The sequence below is a fragment of the Chiloscyllium punctatum genome, chromosome 16, assembly GCF_047496795.1.
Source record: "Chiloscyllium punctatum isolate Juve2018m chromosome 16, sChiPun1.3, whole genome shotgun sequence".
Classification (NCBI taxonomy): domain Eukaryota; kingdom Metazoa; phylum Chordata; class Chondrichthyes; order Orectolobiformes; family Hemiscylliidae; genus Chiloscyllium; species Chiloscyllium punctatum.
The window spans coordinates 70,358,525-70,370,756 of record NC_092754.1 but is presented as its reverse complement, the minus strand read 5'-3'; positions in this window follow the sequence as shown (position 1 = coordinate 70,370,756).

Here is a 12,232-nt window from a genome sequence, read left to right as displayed (position 1 = left end):
CACCCAGGGAAGAGCAGACTGACCCCACTCTGTCAATGTAACACACCCAGGGAAGAGCAGACTGTCCCCACTCTGTCAATGTGACACCCCCTGGGAAGAGCACACTGACCCAACTCTGTCAATGTAACACACCCAGGGAAGAGCAGACTGACCAAACTCTGTCAATGTAACAAACCCAGGGAAGAGCAGTCTGACCTCACTCTGTCAATGTAACACACCCAGAGAAGAGCAGAATGACCTCTTCTGCAAAGTTACTCACACAGTGAACTGCAGACTTACCCCACTCTGTCAATGTAACCCACCCAGTGAAGCGTACATTGACCCCACTCTGTCATTGTAACACACCCAGGGAAGAGCAGACAGATACCACTCTGTCAATGTAACACACCAAGGGAAGAACAGACTGACCCCACTCTGTCAATTTAACACACAATGGGAGAACAGACTGACCCCACTCTGTCAATGTAACACACACAGGGAAGAGCAGACAGATACCACTCTGACAATGTAACACACCAAGGGAAGAACAGACTGACCCCACTCTGTCAATTTAACACACCCAGGGAAGAGCAGACTGACCCCACTCTGTCAATGGAACACACCCAGGGAAGAGCAGACTGACACCACCCTGTCACTGTAACACTCCCAGGGAAGAACAGACTGACGCCACTCTGTCAATGTAACACACCCAGGGAAGAGCAGACTGACCCAACACAGTCAATTTAACACACCCAAGGATGAACAGACTGACCCCACTCTGTCAATGTAACACACTCAGGGAATAGCAGACTGACCCCAATCAGTCAATGTAACACACCCAGGGAAGAGAAGACTGAGCCCACTCTGTCAATGTAACATACCCAGGGAAGAGCAGACTGACCTCACTCTGTCAATGTAACACACCCAGGGAAGAGCAGACTGACCCCACTCTGTCAATGTAACACACCCAGGGAAGAGCAGACTGACCACACTCTGTCAATGCAACACACCCTGGGAAGAGCAGACGGACCCCCACTCTGTCAATGTAACACACCCAGGGAAGTGCGCACTGACCCCACTCTGTCATTGTAACACACCTAGGGAAGAGCAGACTGACCCCACTGTGTCAACGTAACACACTTGGGGAAGAGCAGACTGACCCCAATCAGTCAATGTAACACACCCAGGGAAGGGAAGACTGACCCCACTCTGTCAATGTAACCCTCCCAGGGAAGAGCAGACTGACCCCACTCTGTCAATGTAACACACCCAGGGAAGAGCAGACTGACCCCACTCTGTCAATGTAACCCACCCATAAAAGAGCAGACTGACCCCACTCTGTCAATGTAACACACCCAGGAAAGAGCAGACTGACCCCACTCTGTCAATGTAAGACACCCAGGGAAGAGTAGACTGACCCCAATCTGTCAATGTAATACACCCAGGGTAGAGCAGACTGACCTCACTCTGTCAATGTAACACACCCAGGGAAGAGCAGACTGTCCCCACTCTGTCAATGTAACACACCCAGGGAAGAGCAGACTGACCCCACTCTGTCAATGTAAAACACCGAGGGAAGAGCAGACTTACCCCACTCTGTCAATGTCACGCACCCAGGGAAGAGCAGACTGACCCCACTCTGTCAATGTTACACACCCAGGGAAGAGCAGACTGACCCCACTCTGTCAATGTACCACACCCAGGGAAGAGCACACTGACCGCACTCTGTCAATGTAACACACCCAGGGAAGAGCAGACTGAACCCACTCTGTCAATGTAACACACCCTGGGAAGAGCAGACTGACCCCACTCTGTCAATGTAACACACCCTGGGAAGAGCAGACAGACCCCACTCTGTCACTGTAACACACCCAGGGAAGAGCAGACTGACCCCACTCTGTCAATGTAACAAACCCAGGGAAGAGCAGACTGACCCCACTCTGTCAATGTAACACACCCAGGGAAGAGCAGACAGACCCCACTCTGTCAATGTAAAACACCCAGGGAAGAGCAGACTGACCCCTTTCTGTCAACGTTTCACACCCAGGGAAGATCAGACTGACCCAACTCTGTCATTGAAACACACCCAGGGAAGAGCAGACTGACCCCTCTCTGTCATTGTAACGCACCCAGGGAAAAGCAGACTGACCTCACTCTGTCAATGTAACACACCCAGGGAAGAGCAGACTGAGCCCCCTCTGTCAATGTAACACACCCAGGGAACAGAAGATTGACCTGGCTAGGTCAATGTAACATACCCAGGGAAGAGCAGACTAATCCCACTCTGTCAATGTAACACACCCTGGGAAGAGCAGACTGACTCCACTCTGTCAATTTAACACACCCAGGGAAGAGCAGACTGACCCCACTCTGTCAATGTCACGCACCCAGGGAAGAGCAGACTGACCGCACTCTGTCAATGTCATGCACCCAGGGAAGAGCAGACTGACCCCACTGTGTCAATGTAACACACCCAGGGAAGAGCAGACTGACCCCACACTTTCAATGTAACGCATCCAGGGAAGAGCAGACTGACCCCTCTCTGTCAATGTAACACACCCAGGGAAGAGCAGACTGACCCCACTCTGTCAATGTAACACACCCAGGGAAGAGCAGACTGACCCCACTCTGTCAATGTCACGCACCCAGGGAAGAGCAGACTGACCGCGCACTGTCAATGTAACACACCCAGGGTAGAGCAGACTGACCCCACACTTACAATGTAACCCACCGAGGGAAGAGCAGACTGACCCCTCTCTGTCATTGTAACACACCCAGGGAAGAGCAGACTGAAACCACTCTGGCAATGTAACACACCCTGGGAAGAGCAGACTGACCCCCACTCTGTCAATGTAACACTCACAGGGAAGTGCACACTGACCCCACTCTGTCATTGTAACACAGCAAGGGAAGAGCAGACTGACCCCACTCTGTCAATGTGACAAACCCTGGGAGATAAGACTGTCCCCACGCTGTCAATGTAACACACCCAGGGAAGAGCAGACTGAACCCACTCTGTCAATGTAACACACCCAGGGAAGAACAGACTGACCCCACTCTGTCAATGTAAAACACCCAGGGAAGAGCAGACTGACCCCACTCAGTCAATGTAACCCACCCATAAAAGAGCAGACTGACCCCACTCTGTCAATGTGACACGCCCTGGGAAGAGCAGACTGACCACACTCTGTGAATGCAACACACCCTGGGAAGAGCAGACTGACCCCCACTCTGTCAATGTCACACACCCAGGGATGTGCGCACTGACCCCACTCTGTCATTGTAACACACCAAGGGAAGAGCAGACTGACCCCACTGTGTCAATGTAACACACTTGGGGAAGAGCAGACTGACCCCAATCAGTCAACGTAACACACCCAGGGAAGAGAAGACTGACCCCACTCTGTCAATGTAACCCTCCCAGGGAAGAACAGACTGACCCCACTCTGTCAATGTAACACACCCAGGGAAGAGCAGACTGACCACACTCAGTCAATGTAACCCACCCATAAAAGAGCAGACTGAGCCCACTCTGTCAATGTAACACAGCCAGGAAAGAGCAGACTGACCCCAATCTGTCAATGTAACACACCCAGGGAAAAACAGACTGACCCCACTGTGTTAATGTAACACACCCAGGGAAGAGCAGACTGACCCCACTCTGTCAGTATATCACACCCAGGGAAGATCAGACTGACCCCACTCTGTCAATGTAACACACCCAGGGAAGAGCAGACTGAACCCACTCTGTCAATGTAAGACACCCAGTGAAGAGTAGACTGACCTCACTCTGTCAATGTAACACACCCAGGGAAGAGCAGACTGTCCCCACTGTGTCAATGTAACACACTTGGGGAGGAGCAGACTGACCCCAATCAGTCAACGTAACACACCCAGGGAAGAGAAGACTGACCCCACTCTGTCAATGTAACCCTCCCAGGGAAGAGCAGACTGACCCCACTCTGTCAATGTAACACACCCAGGGAAGAGCAGACTGACCACACTCAGTCAATGTAACCCACCCATAAAAGAGCAGACTGAGCCCACTCTGTCAATGTAACAAAGCCAGGATAGAGCAGACTGACCCCAATCTGTCAATGTAACACACCCAGGGAAGAGCAGACTGACCCCACTGTGTCAATGTAACACACTTGGGGAGGAGCAGACTGACCCCAATCAGTCAACGTAACACACCCAGGGAAGAGAAGACTGACCCCACTCTGTCAATGTAACCCTCCCAGGGAAGAGCAGACTGACCCCACTCTGTCAATGTAACACACCCAGGGAAGAGCAGACTGACCACACTCAGTCAATGTAACCCACCCATAAAAGAGCAGACTGAGCCAACTCTGTCAATGTAACAAAGCCAGGAAAGAGCAGACTGACCCCAATCTGTCAATGTAACACACCCAGGGAAAAACAGACTGACCCCACTGTGTTAATGTAACACACACTGGGAAGAGCAGACTGACCCCACTCTGTCAGTATATCACACCCAGGGAAGAGCAGACTGACCCCACTCTGTCAATGTAACACACCCAGGGAAGAGCAGACTGACCCCACACATTCAATGTAAGACACCCAGGGAAGAGTAGACTGACCCCAATCTGTCAATGTAATACACCCAGGGTAGAGCAGACTGACCTCACTCTGTCAATGTAACACACCCAGGGAAGAGCAGACTGTCCCCACTCTGTCAATGTAACACACCCAGGGAAGAGCAGACTGACCCCACTCTGTCAATGTAAAACACCGAGGGAAGAGCAGACTTACCCCACTCTGTCAATGTCACGCACCCAGGGAAGAGCAGACTGACCCCACTCTGTCAATGTAACACACCCAGTGAAGAGCAGACTGACACCACTCTGTCAATGTCACGCACCCAGGGAAGAGCACACTGACCGCACTCTGTCAATGTAACACACCCAGGGAAGAGCAGACTGACCCCACTCTGTCAATGTAACACACCCAGGGAAGAGCAGACTGACCCCACTCTGTCAATGTAACACACCCTGGGAAGAGCAGACTGACCCCACTCTGTCACTGTAACACACCCAGGGAAGAGCAGACTGACCCCACTCTGTCAATGTAACAAACCCAGGGAAGAGCAGACTGACCCCACTCTGTCAATGTAAAACACCCAGGGAAGAGCAGACTGACCCCAAAATGTCAATGTAAAACACCCAGGGAAGAGCAGACTGACCCCATTCTGTCAACGTTTCACACCCAGGGAAGATCAGACTGACTCAACTCTGTCAATGTAACACATTCTGGGAAGAGCAGACTGACCCAACTCTGTCATTGAAACACACCCAGGGAAGAGCAGACTGACCCCTCTCTATCATTGTAACGCACCCAGGGAAGAGCAGACTGACCTCACTCTGTCAATGTAACACACCCAGGGAAGAGCAGACTGAGCCCCCTCTGTCAATGTAACACACCCAGGGAACAGAAGATTGACCTGGCTAGGTCAATGTAACATACCCAGGGAAGAGCAGACTAAACCCAATCTGTCAATGTAACACACCCAGGGAGGAGCAGACTGACCCCACTCTGTCAATGTAACACACCCAGGGAAGAGCAGACTGACCCCACTGTGTCAATATAACATACACAGGGAAGAGCAGACTGACCACACTCTGCCATTGCAACACACCCAGGGAAGAGCAGACTGAGTTCTCTCTGTCAATGTAACACAACCAGGGAAGAGCAGACTGACCCGTGTCTCTCAACGTTATACACCCAGGGAACATCAGACTGACCCAACTCTGTCAATGTAACACACCCCGGGAAGAGCAGACTGACCCCACTCTGTCATTGTAACACACCCAGGGAAGAGCAGACTGACCTCACTCTGTCAATGTAACACACCCAGGGAAGAGCAGACTAACCCCACTCTGTCAATGTAACACACCCAGGGAAAGGCAGACGGACCCTGTTCTGTCAATGTAACACACCCAGGGAAGAGCATACTGACCCCACTCTGTCAGTATAACACACTCAGGGAAGAGCAGACTGACCCCACTCTGTCAAAGTAACACACTCAGGGAAGAGCAGACTGTCCCCACTCTGTCAAAGTAACACACTCAGGGAAGAGCAGACTGACCCCACTCTGTCATTGTAACACACCCAGGGAAAGGCAGACGGACCCTGTTCTGTCAATGTAACGCACCCAGGGAAGAGCAGACTGACCCCACTCTGTCAGGATAACACACCCAGGGAAGAGCAGACTGACCCCACTCTGTCAATGGAACACACCCAGGGAAGAGCAGACTGACCCCACTCTGTCAATGTAAGACACACAGGGAAGAGGAGACTGACCCCACTCTGTCAATGTAACACACCCAGGGAAGAGCAGACTCACCCCACTCTGTCAATGTAAAACACCCAGGGAAGAGCAGACTGACCCCTTTCTGTCAACGTTACACACCCAGGGAAGATCAGACTGACCCAACTCTGTCAATGTAACACATTCTGGGAAGAGCAGACTGACCCCACTCTGTCAATGCAACACACCCAGGGAAGAGCAGACTGACCCCACTCTATCATTGTAACACATCCAGGGAAGAGCAGACTGACCTCACTCTGTCAATGTAACACACCCAGGGGAGACCAGACTGACCCCTCTATCTCAATGTAACTCACCTAGGGAAGAGCAGACTGACCCCACTCTGTCAAAGTAACACACTCAGGGAAGAGCAGACTGTCCCCACTCTGTCAAAGTAACACACTCAGGGAAGAGCAGACTGACCTCACTCTGTCAATGTAACACACCCAGGGAACAGCAGACTGTCCCCACTCTGTCAAAGTAACACACTCGGGGAAGTGCAGACTGACCCCACTCTGTCAATGTAACACACCCAGGGAAGAGCAGACTGACCCCAACCTGTCAATGTAACACACCCAGGGAAGAGCAGACTGACCCCACTCTGTCAATGTAACACGCCCAGGGAAGATCAGACAGAACCCACCCTGTCAATGTAACACACCGAGGGAAGAGCAGACTGACCCCACCCTGTCAATGTAACACACCCTGGGAAGAGCAGACACACCCCACTCTGTCAATGTAACATACTCAGGGAATAGCAGTCTGACCGCACTCTGTCAATGTATCACACCCAGGGGAGAGCAGACTGAACCAACCCTGTCAATGTAACTCATCCAGGGAAGAGCAGACTGACCTCACTCTGTCAATGTAACACACCCTGGGAAGAGCAGACTGACCCCCACTCTGTCAATGTAACACACACAGGGAAGTGCACACTGACCCCACTCTGTCATTGTAACACAGCAAGGGAAGAGCAGACTGACCCCACTCTGTCAATGTAACACACCCAGGGAAGAGCAGACTGAACCCACTCAATCAATGTAACACACCCAGGGAAGAGCAGACTGACCCCACTCTGTCAATGTAATACACCCAGGGAAGAGCAGACTGACCCCACTCTGTCAATGTAACACACCCATAAAAGAGCAGACTGTCCCCACTCTGTCAATGTGACACCCCCTGGGAAGAGCACACTGACCCAACTCTGTCAATGTAACACACCCAGGGAAGAGCAGACTGACCAAACTCTGTCAATGTAACAAACCCAGGGAAGAGCAGTCTGACCTCACTCTGTCAATGTAACACACCCAGAGAAGAGCAGAATGACCTCTTCTGCAAAGTTACTCACACAGTGAACTGCAGACTTACCCCACTCTGTCAATGTAACCCACCCAGTGAAGCGTACATTGACCCCACTCTGTCATTGTAACACACCCAGGGAAGAGCAGACAGATACCACTCTGTCAATGTAACACACCAAGGGAAGAACAGACTGACCCCACTCTGTCAATTTAACACACAATGGGAGAACAGACTGACCCCACTCTGTCAATGTAACACACACAGGGAAGAGCAGACAGATACCACTCTGACAATGTAACACACCAAGGGAAGAACAGACTGACCCCACTCTGTCAATTTAACACACCCAGGGAAGAGCAGACTGACCCCACTCTGTCAATGGAACACACCCAGGGAAGAGCAGACTGACACCACCCTGTCACTGTAACACTCCCAGGGAAGAACAGACTGACGCCACTCTGTCAATGTAACACACCCAGGGAAGAGCAGACTGACCCAACACAGTCAATTTAACACACCCAAGGATGAACAGACTGACCCCACTCTGTCAATGTAACACACTCAGGGAATAGCAGACTGACCCCAATCAGTCAATGTAACACACCCAGGGAAGAGAAGACTGAGCCCACTCTGTCAATGTAACATACCCAGGGAAGAGCAGACTGACCTCACTCTGTCAATGTAACACACCCAGGGAAGAGCAGACTGACCCCACTCTGTCAATGTAACACACCCAGGGAAGAGCAGACTGACCACACTCTGTCAATGCAACACACCCTGGGAAGAGCAGACGGACCCCCACTCTGTCAATGTAACACACCCAGGGAAGTGCGCACTGACCCCACTCTGTCATTGTAACACACCTAGGGAAGAGCAGACTGACCCCACTGTGTCAACGTAACACACTTGGGGAAGAGCAGACTGACCCCAATCAGTCAATGTAACACACCCAGGGAAGGGAAGACTGACCCCACTCTGTCAATGTAACCCTCCCAGGGAAGAGCAGACTGACCCCACTCTGTCAATGTAACACACCCAGGGAAGAGCAGACTGACCCCACTCTGTCAATGTAACCCACCCATAAAAGAGCAGACTGACCCCACTCTGTCAATGTAACACACCCAGGAAAGAGCAGACTGACCCCAATCTGTCAATGTAACACACCCAGGGAAAAACAGACTGACCCCACTGTGTCAATGTAACCCACCCATTAAAGAGCAGACTGACCCCACTCTGTCAATGTAACACACCCAGGAAAGAGCAGACTGACCGCACTCTGTCAATGTAAGACACCCAGGGAAGAGTAGACTGACCCCAATCTGTCAATGTAATACACCCAGGGTAGAGCAGACTGACCTCACTCTGTCAATGTAACACACCCAGGGAAGAGCAGACTGTCCCCACTCTGTCAATGTAACACACCCAGGGAAGAGCAGACTGACCCCACTCTGTCAATGTAAAACACCGAGGGAAGAGCAGACTTACCCCACTCTGTCAATGTCACGCACCCAGGGAAGAGCAGACTGACCCCACTCTGTCAATGTTACACACCCAGGGAAGAGCAGACTGACCCCACTCTGTCAATGTACCACACCCAGGGAAGAGCACACTGACCGCACTCTGTCAATGTAACACACCCAGGGAAGAGCAGACTGAACCCACTCTGTCAATGTAACACACCCTGGGAAGAGCAGACTGACCCCACTCTGTCAATGTAACACACCCTGGGAAGAGCAGACTGACCCCACTCTGTCACTGTAACACACCCAGGGAAGAGCAGACTGACCCCACTCTGTCAATGTAACAAACCCAGGGAAGAGCAGACTGACCCCACTCTGTCAATGTAACACACCCAGGGAAGAGCAGACAGACCCCACTCTGTCAATGTAAAACACCCAGGGAAGAGCAGACTGACCCCTTTCTGTCAACGTTTCACACCCAGGGAAGATCAGACTGACCCAACTCTGTCAATGTAACACATTCTGGGAAGAGCAGACTGACCCAACTCTGTCATTGAAACACACCCAGGGAAGAGCAGACTGACCCCTCTCTGTCATTGTAACGCACCCAGGGAAAAGCAGACTGACCTCACTCTGTCAATGTAACACACCCAGGGAAGAGCAGACTGAGCCCCCTCTGTCAATGTAACACACCCAGGGAACAGAAGATTGACCTGGCTAGGTCAATGTAACATACCCAGGGAAGAGCAGACTAATCCCACTCTGTCAATGTAACACACCCTGGGAAGAGCAGACTGACTCCACTCTGTCAATTTAACACACCCAGGGAAGAGCAGACTGACCCCACTCTGTCAATGTCACGCACCCAGGGAAGAGCAGACTGACCGCACTCTGTCAATGTCATGCACCCAGGGAAGAGCAGACTGACCCCACTGTGTCAATGTAACACACCCAGGGAAGAGCAGACTGACCCCACACTTTCAATGTAACGCATCCAGGGAAGAGCAGACTGACCCCTCTCTGTCAATGTAACACACCCAGGGAAGAGCAGACTGACCCCACTCTGTCAATGTAACACACCCAGGGAAGAGCAGACTGACCCCACTCTGTCAATGTCACGCACCCAGGGAAGAGCAGACTGACCGCGCACTGTCAATGTAACACACCCAGGGTAGAGCAGACTGACCCCACACTTACAATGTAACCCACCGAGGGAAGAGCAGACTGACCCCTCTCTGTCATTGTAACACACCCAGGGAAGAGCAGACTGAAACCACTATGGCAATGTAACACACCCTGGGAAGAGCAGACTGACCCCCACTCTGTCAATGTAACACTCACAGGGAAGTGCACACTGACCCCACTCTGTCATTGTAACACAGCAAGGGAAGAGCAGACTGACCCCACTCTGTCAATGTGACAAACCCTGGGAGATAAGACTGTCCCCACGCTGTCAATGTAACACACCCAGGGAAGAGCAGACTGAACCCACTCTGTCAATGTAACACACCCAGGGAAGAACAGACTGACCCCACTCTGTCAATGTAAAACACCCAGGGAAGAGCAGACTGACCCCACTCAGTCAATGTAACCCACCCATAAAAGAGCAGACTGAGCCCACTCTGTCAATGTAACACACTTGGGGAAGAGCAGACTGACCCCAATCAGTCAACGTAACACACCCAGGGAAGAGAAGACTGACCCCACTCTGTCAATGTAACCCTCCCAGGGAAGAACAGACTGACCCCACTCTGTCAATGTAACACACCCAGGGAAGAGCAGACTGACCACACTCAGTCAATGTAACCCACCCATAAAAGAGCAGACTGAGCCCACTCTGTCAATGTAACACAGCCAGGAAAGAGCAGACTGACCCCAATCTGTCAATGTAACACACCCAGGGAAAAACAGACTGACCCCACTGTGTTAATGTAACACACCCAGGGAAGAGCAGACTGACCCCACTCTGTCAGTATATCACACCCAGGGAAGAGCAGACTGACCCCACTCTGTCAATGTAACACACCCAGGGAAGAGCAGACTGAACCCACTCTGTCAATGTAAGACACCCAGTGAAGAGTAGACTGACCTCACTCTGTCAATGTAACACACCCAGGGAAGAGCAGACTGTCCCCACTGTGTCAATGTAACACACTTGGGGAGGAGCAGACTGACCCCAATCAGTCAACGTAACACACCCAGGGAAGAGAAGACTGACCCCACTCTGTCAATGTAACCCTCCCAGGGAAGAGCAGACTGACCCCACTCTGTCAATGTAACACACCCAGGGAAGAGCAGACTGACCACACTCAGTCAATGTAACCCACCCATAAAAGAGCAGACTGAGCCCACTCTGTCAATGTAACAAAGCCAGGATAGAGCAGACTGACCCCAATCTGTCAATGTAACACACCCAGGGAAAAACAGACTGACCCCACTGTGTTAATGTAACACACCCAGGGAAGAGCAGACTGACCCCACTCTGTCAGTATATCACACCCAGGGAAGAGCAGACTGACCCCACTCTGTCAATGTAACACACCCAGGGAAGAGCAGACTGACCCCACTCTGTCAATGAAAGACACCCAGGGAAGAGTAGACTGACCCCAAAATGTCAATGTAATACACCCAGGGTAGAGCAGACTGACCTCACTCTGTCAATGTAACACACCCAGGGAAGAGCAGACTGTCCCCACTCTGTCAATGTAACACACCCAGGGAAGAGCAGACTGACCCCACTCTGTCAATGTAAAACACCGAGGGAAGAGCAGACTTACCCCACTCTGTCAATGTCACGCACCCAGGGAAGAGCAGACTGACCCCACTCTGTCAATGTAACACACCCAGTGAAGAGCAGACTGACACCACTCTGTCAATGTCACGCACCCAGGGAAGAGCACACTGACCGCTCTCTGTCAATGTAACACACCCAGGGAAGAGCAGACTGACCCCACTCTGTCAATGTAACACACCCTGGGAAGAGCAGACTGACCCCACTCTGTCAATGTAACACACCCTGGGAAGAGCAGACTGACCCCACTCTGTCACTGTAACACACCCAGGGAAGAGCAGACTGACCCCACTCTGTCAATGTAACAAACCCAGGGAAGAGCAGACTGACCCCACTCTGTCAATGTAAAACACCGAGGGAAGAGCAGACTTA